At 41.1% G+C, this 23,746-nt stretch overlaps 1 long non-coding RNA gene across 1 annotated transcript in view; it reads right to left on the bottom strand.

Annotated features, from left to right (window-relative positions):
• The window catches only part of LOC135320082 (uncharacterized), a 375,701-nt gene that overhangs the window by 15,780 nt on the left and 336,175 nt on the right, over positions 1 to 23,746 (bottom strand). Inside the window, exon 6 of the long non-coding RNA XR_010379238.1 lies at positions 12,068 to 12,180. This is a non-coding gene — a long non-coding RNA (uncharacterized LOC135320082). The remainder of the gene's footprint in view (positions 1 to 12,067; positions 12,181 to 23,746) is intronic.

The raw sequence follows: 23,746 nt of genomic DNA, 5'->3' as shown, positions 1-23,746 counted from the left end.
ACTTCACTTCCTCTTTTCCTACATCCTTGGATGACTCAGAAATGTTAATTTACACTGTGTAAGGTCATTTGAGCTTCATTTCTGGATCACACCCAACCCTTCTCTTTAGCATATAACTCTTTCCTGATTTGAGTTCCGAAGCCGCACCTGCCTGTAAGAGCAACTCCACCAGGTGGCCCTAAACCGCAGTTTGGTCACAACCACCTCCTCATATTCTCCCCAAAGACGCCGAACCCGCCTGACTTTCGGGCCCCTGTTGGAGGCCCCGCTGTTGAACATCCACACTTAACACCTCTGAGTCGTATACGGCTTTCCGCCTTCGCCTCATTGGCTAAGTCTGGTCGGCTCTGCCACTGAAAGGCCTTCCTAATATGTCTCTTCCTTTCGAAGGAAATTTTCTTTCCTTTCTTTTATTTAAAATTTTTCCCAGCTTTACTGAAATATCATTGACATACAACATTGTGTTAGATTAAGGTGTACAATGTGTTGATTTGATACACTTATATACTGCGAAATGATTAGCACCATAGCATTGCCTAACACGTCCGCCACATCACATAATTTGTTTTGCAGTGAGAACACTTAAGAGCTCTTTTAGCACGTTTCGAGTACATAACACAGAATTATTAACTGTAATAATCATGCTGTGCATTAGATCCGCAGGACTTACTCATCTTGTAACTGGTAGTTTGTGCCCTTTGACCAACATCTTCCCACTTCCTCCGTCCCTGGTAGCCACTGTTCTAATCTCTGGTTCTATGAGTTTGGCCTCTTAAGAGTCCACATATGTGATGTGATACATTATTTGTCTTTCTCTGTCTGACTTATGTCACTTAGAGAATGCCCTCTTTCTATGGAACTTTGCCTTTTTATACAATTGCTGCCCACTAACTCTACTAACAAGGCTTGTATGTCTTACAATTGGATACTGCAGTGATGTCCCCTCTGGCCTCCTTGCTTCTGAGTCCTCCAGCTGGCTCATTTTATCAGGTTTATCTTCCTCAAAGTGTCTACCTAAAATCTGTCACTGCCTCCTGAATCTAGCCTAGATGTCTTCCTAGTCCTACATGCCAACTCTCCGTCCCGTGAATCCAATCTCTACCCTTCACTAGTCGAGGTCATTGTTTCCCAAGTATCCTTTTCCCAGCGTTGACCCATTCTACTATTGCTGCCTGGAATTACCTTTTCACCAATTACATCACTTCTCCCCTGATCTCAGCTTTCCATATAGCTTCCATCCTTCCTCTCTGCAGACCTCAGTGGAATCATTTGTTCTTCTTTTATGGCACCTAGCACGTTCACCCTCTTATAAGTCATTGGGGTAATGGTTTTATCCTCCCTATTAGAAAAGAAAGACCATATCTTACATTTATTCTGCATTTTTGCAGGGTTCAGAATACAGATATATGCTGACTTACTGAGATGAGCAACCAGCCACATTTTGGACACTTTCTTCCAGACTAACTTTGTTAGGGCTGTGAGAGAAAAAAAAATGCTGTGAAATGTCAATTGCCAGGGGGAAAAAATCTGCAATGACAATAATATAACAATAATAATAGTTATAATTCGTAAGTGTCTGCTCTGTTGTCAGATACTCGCTAGGGGATCTCTCTCTATCTCTCTATCTACCTACCTACCTAATCTCTTCTGATCCTTACTACGCAGCAAGGGATGCAGTACATATGAGGAAACTGCACCTCAAAGAAGCTAAGTGACCTTTGCTAGAATGTTAACTCCAGATTCCCTCTCACTGAGGCACATATGTTTCTAATACCTACTGGGAAGGACACTACTACTGTGACTCTGCCAATCCTCCGTCAGTTCTTCTGCATGGAAATTTAAAATCTGCCTAAATTTTACACCCAGACATCACTTGATTTTGAGATGGGTCTACTCCTCCTCCTGTGCAAAGCCTGAAAATCGCTGGGTTGGCTTGACTCTCTTCACATCCTCTTTTATATGGACATGATGCTGGCATCACCTCAGAGAAAGTTCTTTATACTCAGAAATGTGACAAAAGATGAATTCTAAAGGCCAAGAGATATGTAAATATCAAGTATAATAAAATCAAGTCAACCTACATTGAAAAATTCTGCCACAGTGAAAAACATGCATAAGGATCTATAAATAAAATTCCAAAGTGTGACACCAAAGGGACCATTGGATAACCAGCTTCTGGGCTAGAAAAGGGAGTTGGGGCTCAAATGACAGGATTTCCCAAAGATGGCTACTGAGCGGCATAATTGAACTTGTATTCAAGGGGTTTTGAGATCACATAGCAGTTGAGAGCTCAAAAGTTTCTGTTTATTTATCTTTTACTTTATAAATAGTATACTATAGAAGAAAGGGGGCTTTGAGACTGGGCTTTGAGACTAGGCGGGATTTGATTCCTGGCCCCACCCCTGGCTAGCTGGGTGTTCTGGGGAAAGGCACCTAGCCTTTCTGAACCTGAGTTTCTTCATGAATAAGATGAAGTTAACACCACCTACTCGAAGGCACTGTTGCCAAAATAATGACATATACAAACACTGTCTATGGATGTGCAACTTAGTGGCTTAAAAAACCAATCACTATCACTATTCACAAGTCTAACGATGAGTGCTTCTTCTGATCTGGACCAGGCTTGGTTGATGTTGGCTGGGCTCACTCATGCATCAGCCATCAGCTGGCAGGTCAGCTGGGCCAGGCTGATCGAGGATGGCCTCACTCACACGTCTGGTGGCTGGCATGAGAGAGTTGACCTGGCCACAGGCTTCTTGTCACCCAGCATGCCAGCTTGAACTTGTCTACATGGAGGCTGAAGAGGGTTCCTAGAGAGCTAACCAGAGCAAGTCATGATGCTAGCCTGGATTCAAAGGTGGGGAAAACAGACTCCACCTCTTAATGGGAAGAGCTGCAGAGTCACATGAAAAAGGGACATGGATACAGGAAGGGGTGGAAATTGTGGCCATTTTTGCAACCTATCAGCTGACCATTTTCAAAAAGTGTCAACATTTCCTAAAACGGAGCACATGCATTTCTTTTGATCTAGTAATAGCATTCCTAGATGTAGGCCTAAAAGATACATTCGTGAGCTCAAAATATACGCACTAGAATGTTCATAGCTGCACCATTCATAATAGCCTCAAAGTGCAAACTACCAAAACACCCATTAGCCCGCCTATTTAGAATAGATAAATATATTGTAGCATTTTCACATTATGGAATACTATGTGCAATGAAAATGAAGAAACTACAGCTACATGCAATAATATGGATGAATAGCACAAGAATAATGCTGAAAGAAAAAAGCCCGACACAGAGAAGTACATATTTTCTGGTTCCACTTACATACACTTCAAAAACAGGCAAAGTCAATCTATTCTATTAGAAATCAAGACAGTGGTCACCTTTGGGATAAAAGGGATTGGAAATTGGCACAAGGCAGATGCGGGACCTCAAGGGTGCTGGTCATGTTCTGTATCGTGATCTGGCTGCTGATTAAACAGGTGTATTCAGTCTGAAAATTCAGAGCTATACTCTCATGAATTAAGTGCTGTTTTGTATGCATATTTTCCATCAATTAAAAGTCTATAAAAGATAGCATATTTGAAATGCCTAATCATCGCAGGCTCTCAAATATTTATCTTTCCCCTTCTCATTAAAAAAAAGAGACCAGGTGTGTGGTAACAGTTTCCACTGTTACATGTTTAGCATGAAACAATCAATCATTCATGTGAATGTAAACAGGACACCCAAAGATAACTAAAACAATGGGCACATTTAAATCCTGTGTTTTCAAAGTACCTATCGTGCCCGAGATATGAGACGAGCATTCAAAAGGCCGAATCCAATATAACGACTGGGTTGTACACCATCTGGACCTAGAGTCTCAGTTGCCTTCAGTCTTTTTTTCCACCTGTTCAGATCTACAAGCGAACTCAGGGTTATATCCAATTTTCAGGTCAATGTCTTATGTCCATTCTGTTCTTTCCCTACTCAAAAAGCCATATTGGAATGTAAGAAATCAAGCATAACTTTTTTGCAGTGATAACTGCGTTCTGTCTAATTTACAGCAGAGGGGAAAATCATTCCAAATTCTGGAGATACAATGGTGAATTATCTCTCTATTCGAAAGGAACTTGACATAATTCATAGAGATAAAATACTTGCAGTGCATCCACAGTTAATCAGGATAACTAGTATATTATGACAGTAAACAAACAACTGCTAAATCGGAGCATGGCATTCATACAGTGTTCATCTGCATAGGGCTGGGTTTTACTGTGGCAAAAGTTACCCCCCAAATTCAGAGGCATGAAACAATGAAGGTTTGTTTCCTTCTTTTGCTGTGTGCTTTTCAAGAATTGGCTGGGAATTTTTCTCTACTTTACCCTCAACCTGGGACCAACATCAGTCTAGATAGAACACGGCATATCATCACGGTACAGGGAGAGAAAACATGGCAAAGCACCCGAAAGAGACACCTGCCACACATTTGCTGAGCAAAGCTGTCACGGGGCCACCTCCAACTTCAGGTGGGAAGTGAAGTTCATAACTATCACGTAGAAGAAGAGAGAGCCATATATTGTCAACTTCAAATAGCTTTCTTCCATTCTTAAATTAGCTTTCTTTTATTCTTGGTTACAGAATATCCCTTGATCTCTACCCTTCCTACCCAAAATACACCTTGATAATCACAAGAAGGAATTGCTGAGAACTTGAACATGCATTAGCATAAATTTATCCTCGTATTATTCAGAAGATGTTAGAGCTGGAAGAGACCTTCTACAGTAACTCTTTTATATTACAGTTAGAGAATATGTAACTCAGACGTGACCTGCTTCAAGTCAAAGAGCTATCTGTGGTAAAACTAGAGCCTGAACTGACGTGAATGCTTTTAATTCAAAGTGTCAGCTTTGTACGTAAAGGAAAGAAACTGCATATTGCAATAGTACCTGAAGCATTCATAATTTTGGTCAATATTCAGTTTTTGTTCATTCAATAAATATCTATTCAGCACTTATAGGCAATGAACTAGATACTGTAGTAAATAAAAGATGAAATCGCCACAGAATCTACATTCAAAGAGTCAGAGTCTGGTATAATCAATCAAGTAATGGAGTAAGTATAGTAAGAGGTACAAAGGGAATAGCAAAGGTCATTTTTGCCCTCTACACGGTTAACTGTTAACGATAGCGGGTCAAGAACTGATATACAACAAGAATTGATATGTAAAATGATCTTTGACAATGGAGCCAAGAATGCACAATAAAAAGAGGACAACCTCTTCAACAAGTGACGTAGGGGAAATTGGATATCCATATGCAAAAGAATGAAATTGGATCTTTATCTTACACCATACACAAGAATCAACTCAAAATGAATTAAAGACAAACATAAGATTTGAAAGTTAAAACTCCTAGAAGAAAACGTAGGGGAAAAGCTTCATGACATTGGTCTTGGCAATGATTTCATGGATATGACACCAAAAGTACACGCAACAAAAATGAAACAAACAAGTAGTACTACATCAAACTAAAAAGCTTCTGCACAGAAAAGGAAATAACCAATAGAGTGAAAAGGTAGAATGGGAAAAAATATTTACAAATCATATATTTGATAAGGGGTTAGTCCCCAAAACATTAGGAATTCCTACAACTCAATAGTAAAACATACTAAGGACTCATCTAAAAAATGAACTAAGGAGTTGATTAGACAGTTCTCCAAAGAAGACATACAAATGGCCAATAGGTATATTTTTAAAAAGCTCAACTTCACTAGGGAAATATAAATCAAAACCACAATGAGATATCACCTGACACCTGTTAAAATGGCTATTATCAAAGAAACAAAAGAGAAGTGTTAGCAAGGATGTGGAGAATTTGGAACTCTCGCACACTGTTGGTTGGAATGAAAATGATGCAGCTGCTATGGAAAACAGTGTGGAAGTTCCTCAAAAGATTAAAAATAGAACTACCATATAATCCATAAATCCCACTTCTGGGTATTTATCCAAAAGAACTGAAATCAGGATCTCAAAGGTTTGTTAACATGCCTATGTTCATTGCAGCACTATTCATAATAGCAAAAATGTAGAAACAATCTAAATGTCTATCAACAGATGAATGGATAAAGAAAATGTGGTATGTATGTATATATGTATGTGTATGTATATATATACACAATGGAATACTATTCAACTTTAAAAAAGAAGGAAATTCAGCAGTATGCAACAACATAGATGAAACCTGAGGACATTTTCTAAGGGAAATAAGCTAGTCACAGAAAAACAAAAACTGCATGATTCCACTGATACAAAGTATTTAAAATGGTCAAATTCACAGAATCAAATCAGTGGAAAAGTGGTTGCCAGGGCCTGGGGGAGGGGGAAATAATTAGTTATGAATCAATGAACATAAAGTTTCAGTTAAGCAAGAGAGTAAGCTCTAGAGATCTGCTGTACAACATTGTACCCCTATAGTCAATAAAAATGTACACTTAAAAATTTGTTAAGAGAGAGGGTAGATTTATGTTAAACATTCTTACCACAATAAAATAAAAATTTTTTTAAAGAATTGAGTTTGGGATTAGCAGATACAAACTACTGTATATAAAACAGACAAACAACAAGGACCTACTATATCGCACAGGGGACTACATTCAATACCTTGTAATAACCTATAGTGAAAAAGAATATATATAATAATGAATCACTATGCTGTACACCAGAAACCAATGCAACATTGTAAATCAACCATACTTCAATAAAAAATTGATATGTAATCAAATCTAGAAATACTAGCTGATGTCAGTTGATTTTTGTGTATCACACACGTTTTTTTTTAACATTTTTATTGATTTATAATCATTTTACAATGTTGTGTCAAATTCCAGTGTAGAGCACAATTTTTCAGTCATATATGAACATATATATATTCGTTTTTATCACACACTCTTTTGAAGACTATCTAGTTCCATTTTTTTCAGACTGATTTAGGAGGAATTGGCATATTTAGTAGATTGATCTTCTGTCCATTTATTCGGGTCTTCTTTTATGCCATTTTATGACATTTTGTAAATTCATCCAAAAAGGACTTGCACATACATTGCTAAATGTATTCCATGGCATCTTCCAGTATTTTGTTGTTATTGACTGAAATGTGTATATACACTCTCTAATTGGATATTGCTGATACGTAAGAGATATGTTGATTTGTACCAGTAATCTTGCTAGTTCTAATCTCTTACTAGTTGTTAATAATGGCTCATTGATTAGTCTGGATTTTTCAAGATGATCATGTCATGTACAAATTAAGATCAGTTATCTCTTTCTTTCTAGTATTCATATCTGCTTTAATCCCTTTTTCTAGTTTTATTTCATTGGCTAGGGACCCCATTACATGTTCAACGATAGTGAGGAAAACAGAGGAACTGGTCTTTTTCTTGACTTTAATGGGTAATTTTGATGGTTTGACCATTAAATATGAATTTAATTTAGGATTTTTAAAAATATATTTTTGATGTTAATGATGATCCTCTTTCTTTTCAGTTTTCTAAGAATTTTATCTTGTGTTTTCTTTTTGTTCCTGTTGAGACAGTCAAATGACTTTTCTCGGGTAAGTAGTTTCTGTGGTAGATTACATCAGTGTATTTTTCTGATGTTTTCTCAACCTTGCAGTCCTAAGTGTAAACGAACTCTAGTAAATCTGATGTATTCCTGGGAAACAGAGTGCAGCTGTGTGTCCAGTAAGAAAAGAAGAACACAGGTATCGAGTAGCACCTGCAGTCAGCTACCGTAAGTTATATTGTCCCACTGCACCTACGTTCTCATATTTATTGGCGGGCACTTACTCATTGAATTCCTTGTGGTTTTTATAAGTCTCCATTCCCTTTGGTTATGTGGCTATAATAGTGTTTACTGGCGTATCCTCTCTTTATCCATGTATCTGTCTTGCCAGAGGCTTGTTTATCATTAATTTCCTTCATAAAGCTGGGTTTTTGTTTTGTTGACTCTTTCTCTTGTTTATCTTCTCTGTTCTGAATTCCTTTGCTCTCTTTGTAGTGTTTTTCCTTTTATTTTTTTGCACTTACTCTATTGTTTAGTTTCTTGAGCGCTTCTGTTGATTTTGAATTCTCAGTTTCAAAAAGTTCTCTTTTCTTTGATAAACTCTGCCACACTTTCCCCTGTTTGTACCACCAGTGGTACTAAAGAAAGCTCCCAACCTGTTGTAACAGGGACTTTTCCCTGCCTAACTAAAACAAGGCAAATATACTAGGGGGTAATCTGTGGTAGCAATAACAGTAAGAGGTCTGTGGTTCCCTGACAAACTGACTGCACCTTAATCCCAGGACTTTGTCAGTACAGAGAGCTAAAACAGTAAAACTAAACCAGAACCTAAAAGTAACCCAAAGCAAACAATCTTAATCACATTGCACAGTTCCTTTTACCACACTCAGTAGGAACATTCCCCAAGGAACTCAGTTCCTAGCTATTACGTCTTGTTTACATTAACGTTAATTCTTCAACACTAACATAAAACAGCTGTACACCTGCCTCTCAATTATACTTTAGTTCTTTTGCTGCCACTGAGGTTGTGCACATAGTGTGTCCACATGCACAGACATTTAGAGAAAGGGTCTTAATTGTTTTGCCACAAGCACATGATACAAAAACAACATGTTCAAGAACAACTCGAGTTGTATAAATACAACAAATGTGCTGAATCCTTACCTAGAGAAGAAGGTAGGACAGGGGAAAGATGCAGCATGAATGTGGAATTAGTCTCGCAGGGATCCGTGAAGAAGAGCCCGTGGAAGACAAGAGAACGTATGCTGGCAACGAGTATGTAGGAATGAATTCCTACTTTGGAGTTGGGGGTGCTTTTTGAGATCCTGGGCACTGGAGGTCATGCTCTTATATTTGCACTTATCCATGGTGGTCTTGGCTCTTAGAAGAGTCTCTGAGTGTTATTTGTGGTTGATTTAAAAAATTAGAACCAAGGAATGAAGGTGATCAACTCTGAAATAGCTTGGAAGGTTAATATACATGATTAGAACATTGAGATGATAGAATTGGAGGCGGTTATACATGTTAGACTGGAAGAAAATCTAGGAATATTTGAGTCCAGCCTCTTCTTTCACAAGTAAAGAAACTACGGCTCATAAACATTAACCATGGTTCTCATGGTACCTGGAATATACCGAGTAAAATGAATACTTACAGGGGAATTCAGGCCTTTGGGGCCATTCTGTGATAACAATTTTGTATACATCCAGATGTGATGTATTTTGGGAACGCTTACTCTGGGGGAGGAGTTGGCAAATGATGGAGTATGGGCCAAATTCAAGTAGACATTTGCTCTTGGAAATAAAGTTTTACTGGGACACAGCCACTCCCATACATACTGTCTATGGCTGCCTTCACGCAACAGTGGTGGAGCTGAATAGTGGCAGACATGGTATGGCCCATAAAGACCAAAATAGTTACTCTCTGGTGCTTTGCAGAAAAGGTTTCCTGACCCCTGCTCTCAGTAGTTGTATTAAATACATCTTTTATTCCAAGGCTGATCTGGGGGCCTGCATTTATTACTTTCCGAGGGCTAAAATTAATTTGACAATTGATTATCATTTAAAGAGTGACATCATGTGTTAATTTTGAGACATAAAGGCACTGATGTGAAAGTTAGCCCCCCTCCCCCAAAATAACTGTTAGCAAGAAAACATTCTTCATGGATTGGAGCTTGTGGGTTTTCCTCTGGGTGAGAGAGATGAATGGAGGGAAATGGGTTGAATCAGTGAAAGTCATTAGGAAAGTAATCTCCAGCGATCCTGTAACATTTAGAGTCACTTCCCCAAGAGCGGCATTGCCTCGGTACATCTTTACACGCTGCTCATTCAGTCAGATCGCCCTTTTGAAAGGCAACGGAATTTGCCCTTCTTAATACAACCCTCGGCAGCTGGGGAAGTGGAGCTTGTCAGGGCTGAGGGCTCGCTGGAAGGTTTACATGTAACCCAGTGGCAGGGATGCCGCTTGGAGGAAAGAGGACAGGAATCTCAAGACCACAGTCAGTTAGAAATGCCGCCTCATTAGGAGCAATTAGCACTCGGTCATGCCTGGGAGACTGTCCCCATAAAGCAGGTCAAATCAATTACTGCCTGCCTCTTAGACAAAGGAGGAGGCCACTGCAGACCGCTAAGGCGAGTTCTGGGTTTTTGTGTCTGAGACCAGGAGCAGATTTGATTACACTCTAAAACCTTCTCTCCAGAGGAGGGCTTCCCCCTTTTCTTCTGCTCTCTGTGTACAAAGAAATATCCCTGCTGTCAGAAAAAGGCCCTCTCTTGTCTTCGAGGTTTGGGTTGCTGGAGAATTGGGGCAAACTTCAAGGATGCTGGAAACTTTGTGACTTTGTGAATGGATGCGAGGACCTGGAGGGCTTTGCTCGAGGTGAGTGAGATTGAAAGAGAATGAAGTTCACACGTGATGCGGATGCTAATTCTCTCAGTGACATAGAGAGAAACCAGCTCTAAAGAAAATCAAAGCATCGATCGTGTCCCTGCTAATGGCTAAGTTGGTGACAGTGTTTTTGTCTTTTTAGGAGGTGATGGAGAAGGGTCAGCCAAGGTGCTTTATGAGCTTCTGGGAAAAAAGAAATGGAAGTGCTGACCAGGGCCCTGGTATGGATTCTTAACAGCTGGTGAATGTGCCCAGAGGCTCTCTCTGTCCTCTTGCCCTGCTGGAGCCCAGAGAATAGCAAAGCAGACTCCTTGGGAAGGACGTGGAGTTCTCCGCTTTTTATGTAACATTGTGTGTCAGTAACAGTTTGGGGCATTTTCACTTGGTGTTCACGATAAGGTGTTCTCAATTAATATTACTCTGCATTTATATAGTTCATTTTATCGGATGCTAAACACACTTCACAAGCACCAGGAGCTGCTATTCTGTAGAACAGCTATGTCCTGGGTAACATAAAGCTTCTCTTCAGTTGCCCTGTGTCATCAATGCTCTGAGAAAACTCCCGAGGTTCCTCCTCAAAGTGCCCCCCTGGGGGTGTCACTAGCTGTAATCAGACGGGTAGGTGGCAGCCTGGTGGTAAACTCAAGGGTGGAGACACCCCGAGGTGTGGCTGTGCTTCCGTATCTGCTTCCTCAGTCACATGACGCCAAACCTCCTCCAAAAACTATGCTGTCCCAGGAAAAAACCAGTGTTCTTGCTATGCTAACTAAGCTTTATGACAAGTCCCTTCTTCTGGGTTAGACTGCTGTCCCCAGATCTCTTCAATACTGAAATTCATTGACAAAGCAGACTGTTTGGGAAAGAGGCGAAGTTTTCTGCTTTTTATGTAACATTTTGTGTCAATAACAGTTTGGGGCATTTTCACTTGGTGTTCACAATAAGCTTTGAGTGGCATTTCTCAAAATATCTGAGACTACCTGCGTGATCATCCCTGAGGGTGCTTGTTAAAATGCAGAGTCTGGGTTCCTCCAACTCCTCCTGAATCAGAATATGAGGGTAAGGTAGTCACATAATTCTTACATCCACTAAAGTCTGAGACGTGCTTGTTTGATTTCCTAATGGCATGAAGTTTCACGTATGGTTAGTAACACTGGGATATGACACTGGGTATGTGTTGTGTGTGATCCCCTAATTCACGGCTTTTCAAATCCATAGGATTAAGCCTGGACCATTTTTTGATTAACTTTTTCTTTCTTTGGCCAGTGTTCCCAGGATGGAGGAGTCCTCAGCCTTGGTCAGGGCGTGGGGCAGCCAAGAAACCAGAGGCATTCTTAGGGCTCTAGGTTCACCATCAGTGATGGAGATTTCCATGGGAAGGAGAAGAGAAATTGAGACGGGCAAGGTATGGAGTAATGGGCTAGAAGCTGTAGTTAGGAATCCAGTCAGTTAAGTCAAGACACCAGCATCGAGAATGATGAAAATGACTGAGCATTTCAACAAGGCTCCCTAAATGATGTCACACCACGGACAGGGTGCATGCACTTCACTGGTGACACCTGCACAAGGACCCTGGGTTTGCCTCCACCACTGTCCTGTCAACACCCTTGGCAGCTTTAATCCCTGCATCGTTACCTGTTTATCCAAGCAGTCTTTCCTCCATTCATCCATCAGGTATTCTGATGATCCCACTGTGCTCCAGGCACAGAGCTCCGAGCCAAGGACCCAAAGATGAAGGATTCCTGCACCTAAAGGACATCAGAAGAGAAGAGATGGGTGGATGAGGAACCAAGGAAATGTGTAAGCTCCTCCTTTCAGAGGCACCTTCACTTTCCTTCCATTACAACCATTCCCGAGTGTCTTCCCAATTTGAGTCGCATCGTCCATCAGAACAGCCCATACACGTGACCTTGAATCCACATCTTCCCTCCTTAGACCCTGAGGTTGTTATCAGCCGTCTCTCAAACTCTCCCCTACCTATTCCCCAGTGTCCTGCTGCCATTTGTTCTTGCCCCTTTCTTTATTTTTCATGACCGATTTGGCCCTTGCTTGTCCTTCCTCCCGCTTTCACTCTGGGCGCACCCTTTCAGTGCTTCCTACTTGATCTTTATAGACTTCTTTCCTTCTTGAACTCATGTGGAGACTTTGTTACATCAATTCAAGCCACCGAGTTCCATTTTAATTTGCATTTTTCATTCACATGCAGTGGTCATTGCACGGGGGGAGGAAGTCATGAAGACGTACTGGCTGGGACTGCTCCAAATCCACCCTCTCTAGGGGGAGGTATAGCTCAGTGGCCGAGTGTGAGCCTAGCATGTGCAAGGTCCTGGGTTCAATCCCCAGTACCTGCACTAAAATAAATAAATAAATAAATAAATAAATAAATAAATAAATAAATAAATAAATAAATAAATAAATAAATAAACCTAATTAGCTCCCCACTCCAAACAGACAGACAGACAAACAAACAAAAAAACAAATCCATCCCCTCTGGCTTCTACTTGGCCCTTTCAGTGGCTCGGTTTCCTTTACATCTCCTTTCTTGCTTTTGCAGACATCTTCTTCATCTCTCAAGGCCTTAGGGTCACTTCTGTCTCCCTCACTCCGAGCAGACAAGCTCGTCTCTTGCGTTCTGTAGAACACTCAGAATATGCAGCTGAGCTTTCGAATTCCCCCTCCTCCTGGTCATTCACCCCTTCTCACCGCTAGATTTCTATTTCTAGTCAGCTCACCTCTTTTGGCTCCAGAACTGACCTCATCCTCTCAAGGCTAACTCTTGCATCTGGGTTCAATGAGAGACAGTATCATAAGCGGATAACTTTGGGGAGTCCAGTTTATTTTTCTCTTCTTTTGGGGGCTTTCCATAGCACATTAGCATATTAAAAGCTTTGAGAAGTTGTGCAGTAATAAAAAAATGTTTAATTTTGTTTAAACCAATGTTTCTCATTAACTGTAGAACCCTTTCTTGGAGTAACACCTATTAATACTCTGGGCAACTCATTTTGGAAAATGTTACTGGAACACACAGAAGGTTGAGAACTTGTTTTAATGATCCAATCACCCAGTCTCCCAGTGTAAACTCCTTTCCCTATGGCCTGGTGTCTTTTTGCAAATAGCTGATCTTCAATAAATGTTTGCTACATGAGGAAATGAATGCATTTATCCATTTAATAATGAGTATTTATTAGGCAATTACTGTGTTCTAGATACTGGAGCTACAGTGATGGATAAGACACCAAATCTCTTGCCCACATTGAGCCTCCTTTTTTAGTGGAGGAGGGTGACTGTAAAGAGATAGAAGGGCACAGATGGATGAATAATGTTAGGTGATGACAGACTGCTTTGAAGAAAAGTAAAGCAGAGAAATAGTGTTGAGAGGGATTGGATGCTACTTTAGATGAAATGAGGGGTCAAGAAAGACCTCTTTATAGTTGACATGAGAGCTAAGGCTTGAATAAAGTGGAGGAGTGAGATCTTTGAATATTTACAGAAGGAATTTAGGTAGAGGGAAAAGCAAGTGTGTGGTGGTTTTAAAATATGTCCACACGTTCTTTGATATCCTCTCTGAGAGATGAAACCTCTCCCATCCCCATGAGTATGAGGTGAACTAATGACTTATTTCTTATCACGAGTATATGGCAGAAGTGATGGCATGTGAGGTTTTTTTTTTCTTTTTTAGTAAAGGTAGATTTATTCAGAGAGATACACACTCCATAGGCAGAGCGCGGTCTCTCTCACTCAGAAGAGAGACTGGCCACAGGTTGGGGGGCGTTAGTTTTTATGAGCTCGGTAACTTCATATACTAACAAGTGGGAGGATTATTGCAACTACTTTTGGGGAAGGCGCTGGGATTCCCAGGAACTGGGCCACCGCTCACTCTTCAACATTCTTATGGTCAGGTGTGTGCTTTCTGAGACTAGGTCTTAAATGGCATTACAGCTCCCTCCTTGGCTTTTCTCTTGGATCACTTGCTCTGGAGAAAACTGACTGCCACGTTGTAAGGATGCTCAAGCAGCCCCGTGGTAATATTTCTTCCATTCTCATCTGGCTTGATTTATGTATGATCCTGAACAAACTGAGGTTTTTCAGTCCTTCTAAACTCCACTTGGTTGGCACAATCTCTTCTGTTGAGCTTACTTCAGCCCATGAAATAAAATCACTCAAAATCCAAAGTCCTTTCCAAGCTAAGGAGATAAATTTGTGTGGTGTTGGCAGAATCTGAATTGAAGGGTAAGCAAATAGCAGCAAGGGATTATAAATCCCTGCTTGCTTCAACTATAAACCAATCTGTCCACAGTGAGAAAGCATTTAATGAAGAGTTCCATTGTACTGAAGGAAATGGAAAATTATACTCCATGAGTGCATGGTCTGCCAGCAACAGCCTGGAACCAGCAGCATGGGTGCCTTTTAATAGTTTAAAAAAATCAATAACCTTAGTCTTTTTAATTAAATTGCTGTAAGTGGGAAGAACACTTAATTACAGCTTCTATTCCTTCATAAAATGTTCTCCATGAAGAACTAGTATAATCAGATTCGGATCCTTCCCAGCTAACATACATACATATTTTTCATGGTTTTAGTGGGCTGAATTCTGGTATTTTTGGTGGCCTAGAAATAAAAATGAGAATAAATGGGAAAAAAATTAAAAAATGGAAGCTTACCTAGACAGCATCTGTGACATCATAAATCCGAACTTGGGCACCAAGGAAAGGATGAAAAAAAAAAAACCTCAAGATTTCCAATAGCAGACACAGCACATCCTGTTCCTATTCTAAGCGAGAGCAAGTGAGAATTGGCCAGTGTCCAATCTTGGGAAGGTACCTAGAGATTTTTTAATATATTGGTGAGAGGGGTGGGCGTTTTCGGGGATAAAGTGCTAGCAGGGTGCTTCTAAAAATATTCTTAATGCAACGGAAGTCATCTCTTCAGTTATTCTATTTTAATTAGATTCTCTCTTCTGTTTATTTCTTATTTGCGCTGCTTAAAAAAAATTTTTCCCGTCATCCTCCTGCTGTCCTGGGGGCTCTTCCACGTTAACACAGGCAGTGATGCTCAGTGGTACTGACAAGTTGCCAAGATGATGCTGCTTCTCTCCCCTGGAGCCCAGCTTACACCAGCCCCCCTTGCTCTGATTCATGATCTAGAAAATTCCCTCCACTCAGGTATGACAGAATTTACCCTGCACAGATGCTGGCCACAGCTTAAAGACCCCCCCACCATCTTTCCTATTCCTCGTCAGTCCCTTTCTAAGGCCACAGACCTGAAGGCAAAGTCAAAGAAAACCTTCAAACTTAGAAAAAAAAAAACAACTTCTTTATCTTACACATGAGCAAGATCAGTGTAAAAGTCCCTCGCCACGCTATTAGGTGATGAAATAGCACACATCGTGGGGAGCCGTGCCTCTCTGTGATGGCTGTGCAAAGTGACATCACTCTGTGACTTGTGTGAGGAGCCCAGGAAGCTAATACAGGTTCCACAAGCTCAGTAAGTAACTTCAGACATGTCACCAAGTCCAAATTCATTCTGCTCACCACGCAATAGGTCAATAAATCAGGAGATGAAGTGTTGGGGCAAGGAACAATGACTTTATTAGGGAAGCCAGCAGACTGAGAAGATGGCAGGCTAATGTCCTGGAAAACCATCTTCCCCAAGTCAGAATTCAGGCTCATTTTATACTAAAAGGGGAAGGGGTGGGGTTGGTTGTTGCAAAATTCTTGGTGTCGGAATCTTTGTTCTTGCAGCTGTCTACCTAGGTCAGGTCACAATGTTGCTGTCAACCTTCAATAAGACAATTGTTATTCTCTGCTCTGCAACTTTTTCTCTCTCTATGAACGGAGAAGTGTTGCACCCTTGGAGGTCAGAACGTTGAGACTGGGCTCTCCTGTAGATTTCAGGCTCTAGGCAACATTCTTTTACAAAAGGTGCAGAACCAGCGAGACTCAGCACAGGGAACAGAGCACAGGGTTAGAGCTCAAGGAACAGATCCAATATGGAGTCAGAGAGTGGAGGAACATGGTTGCAGTACCCATTCTAGCGCTATATAAAGCTGCAGCATCATCAACCAGAAATAGCACATAGGACTTGGCAGCTAAGCCTTGTCACCACCTCAGCATTGTTTATTCTGGAAGATGTGCTTAACCTCACAAAAGGCAGGGCTAATTCTCTTACTTGTCTATTTAAGGGCCAGTCTTCCCAGCCTAAAAGTCTATAAGTAGGCTCACAGGAAAAGCACTAAGATGAACCTATCACAAAATGAGTCCTAGGAAGATTACTCACAGAAATGAAGACTGGCTTGGAAATGAGCACCCCTGTAACAATACCGGACGGCTGATTTTCCTCACGCCACAAGTGTAAGAAGAAAGCTGTCTGAATGGTTGTGAAGGATTGGTTCATGCAGTGGAGACCTCCTTTGAATGTGTCTACATTTGGCAGGTGGGGGAGGGCCCATTTGCCAGCAAAGCTCACCTCTTGGCCAGCGGTCAGAAGAGGCCCCTCCTGGTGTGACATTTCCTTTTGTCCTCAACCTTCTGCAGCCCCCAATAGTCTTGCCATACTGGGCTTGAGCTGGGATCAGTCTCTTGCTTTTGTATATCCTTTGAAAGAGTCATTACTTATAACAATAAGTTTTTTTGTGTGTGTGTGATGAGGTTTGGATTTTCTTTACTGGCATTTCTCTGTCAATCTTTTGTAGAAAGAGAGAGACCATGCACCCCTTCCTTGGCAACTCTCCCAGAGTGATCTGGTTGAGGAGTCACCATTGAGCCAGGAGGGAAGGGGGCAGGGCACCACCATTAAAAGAATGACACAGCAATTAGCACCAAGATGGTGGATGATTCGACTCCCAGTAGACCCTGAGCTTCATTATACACTCATTGTAATACAATACCTGCTAAATGGTCCTCCCACAGGTGCCATGAGTTTCAAGGCTGACCATAAAAGGTCAAAAAGTGGGTGGTGGCCCAATTCCTGGGAAACCCCGCCCCTTCCCCAAAGTAGCTGGAATCATCTGCCCACTTGTTAGCACATGAAGTTACCGAGCCCATAGACGCTAGCAACCCCCACACCTCGTGGCAGATCTCACTCTTAGACAACCCCATTCTCTGAGGCTGCCACCTCTCCCCTCTCCCCTCTAGAGATGGCCTGCATTCTGCCTTTGGAATGTGTATTTCCTAAGTCACTCCGTTGCTGTCTCTTGCCTTCTGAGACAGCCTGCACTCTGTCTATGGAGTATGTATCTCTCTGAATCAATCTACCTTCACTCTACTATGGCTCACTCTTGAATTCTTTCCTGTGTGAAGCCAAGGACCCACAGCTGATGGGGCGCATCCCAGGGACTCACCTGGGACCTGAGACATGGCCATCCTCTCGTGCCCCATTTTTCCTATATCACTGTCATTACCTAATTGCCTTTAAAGTTTGTCAGAATCTGGATCAGACGCATTTATAAAGGAGGGATACAGTGAAGTTGCTCTGACTGAAATGTTGGCCAGTATTGGCAACTATCAATTACCATTGACCTAATGGAAAGGAAGGGGCCGGCCTTCCCAAAGCACAGGCTTATGGGAGGGAATCCAGCTGCTGTGGAAGATTTCTTTTCAGGAACAAGATTTTCATTCAGGAATGAGATCATACTTGCAAAAGTCAGAGGAAGAAGGAAATATGAAAAGTATTGGCCCTTCCAAGAAATCGTACATGATAAAATTCAGAACATGCCATCTGACACAAATCTATTTTCGATACCTTCTGTGACTCTGTGGTAAGTAATTGGCTCTGCAGCCAACCTTGCCATGGCTAAGACACATGTGCTGCTCCCCTTCCTTCATATCTCCATCAAACCTCATCAAACACATGCTTCTTAGAGCAGCGGTTAGGGTGACCAATTTGTCCTAGTCTGCCTTGGACTATCCTGGTTTTAGCACTGAAAGTCTCGCATCCCAGGAATCCCCTCAGACCTGGGCAAACTGGGATGGTTGGTCCCCCTACTTGGCTGCACAATAGAGTCACCTGGGGGGCTTCAAAAAATCTTGATGCTCATGCCACACTCCAGACCAGCTACTTCAGAAACTCTGGGGGTGGGACCCAGGTGATTCCAACGTGCAGTCAAGGGTGAGGGCCAGAAGAAGTTGTGTGCTTTTTTTGTCCTGAAGCCAGAGCCTCCAAAGGTAAAATTACACACATCTATTTCTCTTTCATATCCTATTTGTGATAAATGGTGCCTGTGTTTTAACTAGATTAAATTTATCAGAAGCATTTCCTTAGTCCCCAAGATCGAAGACCATTTTGTATGACAAAGACATCCCTTGAAGGAACATTGATCATAAAAATGGGGAGCTCTCCAACAGCCAGCATAATGTGTACAGAACAGAGGAATGTCACCCTCTCTTCCCGATCTTGTTTTCATTCAGCTCGCTGAGCTAAGAGACTCATTTGGAGCTTCTCATTTCAAGTACTGGTTACCATTCATGGGGATCTCAGCTGCTAGCTGCCTTTCCCTGTGTTGGGGATGATCACTAGTGACAAATGTCACTCCCCCTAGTTGGGCTACTTCATTTTTTTAGGGATTGTTCACCTATACTGATTCTAAAAAATCTCCAAAAGAAGATAATGGTATAACTTTCCTTAACATCATGGAGGAGGGCAGGTGTGGAGTGGTCCTTAGCAGCTCTACCCCCTCCCCCCTTTTCCTTCCATGGCTTTTAATGATGACCAGATAGGTCTTTTAGGAATAAAGGTAATCTGAAAAACTCATCATGAAGGGCTAAGATTCTCATGGGTCAACGTCCCAAGGTCATTTGTCTGGAGAGGGTAATGCTCTCCATTTATTGATACAACAAATAGTTGAGTCCCTTTATGCCAGCCACCGTGACATTGAGTGTGACTACACCTGTGAACAAGGCATCGTATTGTCCTTGATTTCATGGAAGTGATGTTCTGATGGACCTCTCATTACCAAAAAGGACTGAATTATCCGTCTCAGAATTTCAGGCTACAAATTTTTGAGTAATCTTGAACTTCCTTATTTCATTGTATACTGGATACCAAACACTCTGCGGGCAGTATGGTTGGCCCTATAACTCTTGTTAACACAATCTATGTGATATTTATATAAATATATTTATAGATAAATACACAAATTTAAATTTGTATAAATAGCTATAAATTTATAAACATATCTATAAATATACAAATTTATTAAAAATTTATAAAAATACATAAACTTATAAATTTATGTAAATATATAAAAATAAATATATATAAATATGCACACAAACAATCATGTTTGAATATCATTTAATTTGTAGGCTAAATATTTACTGAAAGCTTATTACAAACCAAGCACTACTTGGACAGACACGGTAAAATGACTTTTAAGACAAAGAACATCTTATTTAAAAAAGGACTCCCAATACCCTCACTTCTCACTCTCTCATTTTTCTGTCACTCTGGTATTTAATTGAGCCTGTAGAAAAAAATATCATAGAGGCCCCTGCCTGTATTTGTTTTCACAAGAGCCTTAGGGCATTGAACCTCTGGCAATCAGCACACTCCAGGCAGTGTGACTCAAGAGATGGTTGATAAGCTTTTGAAGGAAACAAATCTTATCGGGTTACAGAAGGGAAAATACGAGAGGCCACAAAAGAAGCCTCAGTGGAGCGGCAGGGCACATCGAGGGCTGCTGCTCCCCGTTGTCCTGGTGGCACTCCAGTCGCATGGATTACTACTTGAACGAGTCACTCATGTTTGTCGTTTAATAGGATTATTACTTGGCATTTCAAGATTCCCTCTACTTAGAAAACTGCATAAATTATATCTTTCCCTTCTTTCCTCTGCATTGTTTGTTTTTCTTAGCTTTTGAGCAGATGAAGTTTTTCTAAATACATTTCTTGTATGTTGTGCTTGCTTTTAAATCTCAGCATGAATGCTATCTGAAATCATTGCGCTTAAGGTAGATTACATTGACATCTATGTCATAGACAAATTGTCTACCCAAAAAATCAACAAAAATAAAAAAAAGATAGATTATATTGTGTTATTCAGGAGAAAATTCTTAATAAAACAGAAATCATCTGGGAGAAGAAATATAGTCTTTAGGCTGTTTTAGGACCTTAAAAAATTTTCAACCATCTATCTGTCTGTTTATCTATCTATCCATCCATCCATCTACCTACCTATCTCATCTATCAGTCCAGCTTATTTCTTTTAGCATATATACCATTATGCTTAATATAAGCAGGAATTACATGGGAATATGAGGGTTACAAAGATGAATAACTTTCTCCCCTATTCTTCATTTTCACATGACCCAGTCTTTTATCTAATAATCACCTGATCTGTTTTGGTGATGGTGGCTTGAAGGCAGTTCCTGATGTACAGGACACAAACAATAGCAGGTGATGACAACTCGAGTACCCTTTTCTAAAGTAAACACATGCCTTGGTGCCCGAGACAGCTTTATGGGTCCCTCTGGATAGTGTTGATCAGTGAAACCATAATTACTAATTAGCTGCTCTGTGCAAGGCCCTCGCCAAGTGTATTTTAAGAGATGGATGAATAACACTCCATGCAATTTCTGAAAGAGCCCAAGAATTCAGTTGGAGACAAATGGATAGTGGAGGGGACAGGCATGACACCAAGCACAGTCAGGGAAGTTTGAATGACACAGAGAAATTGTATACAGGCGCTTAGAAGCTGAGTAGGGGGTTGATAGGTACAGAGGGGCTGGCAGGGCATTCTAGTTTGAGCACATAATTGCCAAGGAAAGCGTGAGAACCAGAGTTTCCCCCGGGCCCTGTGGCTGACACCCCAATGGTTGGCACATACCACTGTGGTGACAGTCACTCTTCCTCTCCGTCAGAGGTCAGTAAAATTCTGTAGAAGACCAGAGAATCAGTATTTCTGGCTTTGTGGGCCATGCAGTCTCAGATGTAACTACTCAATTTCACTGTTTTAGTGAAAGCAGCCATAGACAATATGTAAACAAATGGGCTTGGTTGTATTCCAGTAAAACTTTATATACAAAAAAAGGTGGCAAGCCAGATCTGGCCTGTGGACTGTCATTTGCTGACCTGTTATCTATTCTACAAATCCAGGGTTTAATTGCCCCCTTTTTTTCTTTGTATTTAAGGGTAGTAAATGAGCCATTTCTTAAAAGAAAACTTAACTAAGAAATGAAAATAAACTAGTCCATCTAAATCAGCTTAGAAGATTCATGTGAGAGAACAAATCATGGACCAAACAGAAGCCACAGAAGAGCTTGTCTCTAGTTCACTTGTCCCTTTCTTGGCTCTAATACCATCTTAACAAATTCCAGCTTTTAGCTTATTTACAAAGATGAAATGACCGATTACATTCTGGGTTCAGCGAATGGATAGAAGTTATCTGATTTACCCATGTTCTACCTGACCCTTATCTTTTAGGGATGACCGGGCTGGGGTGGGATATCCCCTAGAGGCACCAAATCACATCTTTGCAGCATATACCGTTATAAACATGCAGTGAATTCTTATTCATGAATTCCCAACAAGAGTAAAAGAGGCATTTCCTCAGAAGTCACGAACCATATCATGCACAGTGACAAAGCTCATTCTTTTATGCAGTGCATAAATAAGACATTATTAATGAATATGTAGGTAGATTATATTAGAGAGAGCATAATGTCTTCAAATTTAGCCTTCCATTTCCCACACAACAGTCTGAATCCGTCAAGCTTTATAGAATACAGGGTACAATGGTAATTTATGATCCCTATAGTAGGCAACAGCACTCTCTCACACACGAGATAGAAATCACACCAGTAATATTAACAGAGAGAATTCAATATAAATAATACCGCAAGCACTGGAAAAATAAAAGGCAAAAAGGAAACATGCATCCTGGAGGTAGCAACTGGAGGCCTCTGGGGAGATGGCAGTGCTCTGCTGGTGTTAGCCTCTGGAGCTGGGAGAAGAGGTGCATGGGGTTGGGACCTAAAACTCTAAGAAAAGGACTTTGCCTGTGAGTGATGATATCTCCAAGGGTACTCTGTGAGGTTGGTTCTGAGAGTGTCAGCAAAATTTTAAAGTGGACTCAACTGTTGCTACTGGAATGAACTGCCGTGGCGAGGATAAAGAAGCATGGCCAGGATGATGCGGACAGAAATAAAAGCAAGCAGGAAGGAGCCCATCTCTTGGTCCTCCTCCACTTTTGAAATGTTCCTCTCCGCCCCCTATTGGCAGGGCCTAATGCAGCGCTGCCGGCCAGCTGAAATGTGGTTTGCAGAGGGCCAGCTCCAGCACCACCGCAGCGGGTTTAAAGCTGAAAGTCCAGGGGCTTAATGGTGCCCCATTTAAGAGCATACTTCTGAAAAATTGCATGTAAATCAAATTTTATTAAGTGGAATAAATTGTTTTCACTAACCGTCAGAATAATTTCAATAGCTGCGTTATCTATATGCTTGAAAAAAAAGCTGCAGACAATTGAATGCTCGACATTTTGAGCTTTCTGTGTCTCTCCTTTCTTCAGTCCAGGGATCACCAATCTGTTTGCTGTAAGGAGCCAGATAGTAAATATTTTCAGCTCTGTGGGCCCTATGGTCCCTGTCACGCTGCTCAGCGATGCAGTTGCTGCAGGTCCTCAGCTCTGCCTTTGTTGTGTGAAAGCAGCCACAGACAATATATATGGAAATGGCTGTGTTCTAATAAAGCTTTATTAACAGAAACAAGTGGCTGGTAGGAATTAGACCACTCTTGGTTTAGTGCAGTGATTCTCAACCCCAGATACACATTTAGATTGATCCCAGAAAGGCTAAAAAATACTGAGGCCCGATTCCAACTTCCACAGATTGTTGTGCAGTTGGTTTGAAATGGGGCCTGAGCATCACTATGTTTCAAAGGCTCCTTACAGTGATCTGAATGTGCAACCAGAGTTGAGAACTACACACTGCATTAGACTGTGTAATCCCTTAATCACATGATCAATCATCAGTAACTCTTAAATGCCCTAAAGGGATTTACTATTTGAAAGAACCCAGAGGTGAATTATTTCGTGAAAGTTTTGTGGAAACCAGAAACATCACTTCCTTATTTATTTTTCCTAAGTTTAGATTTTCACATATTAATTTTTAAAAGTAGGAAGCAAGTGTACGTATACAAATCAGGCCCTGATGCATGCATTGGTTTGGAGCTGCATGATCTATAACAAGACACTGGTGTCTTAGTCATCTTTGTGTGTCCAGCACCTGGTATATGCCTGGCATGCAGGGACGGTCAAAAAATATTTGTTGAAGGAATAAATACATAAGCCAATGAAGAAAGGAAGGAAAGAATTATCACCCTT

Source organism: Camelus dromedarius, chromosome X (assembly GCF_036321535.1).
Source record: "Camelus dromedarius isolate mCamDro1 chromosome X, mCamDro1.pat, whole genome shotgun sequence".
NCBI classification, from domain to species: domain Eukaryota; kingdom Metazoa; phylum Chordata; class Mammalia; order Artiodactyla; family Camelidae; genus Camelus; species Camelus dromedarius.
This window is presented reverse-complemented; position numbering and strand designations above follow the sequence as displayed.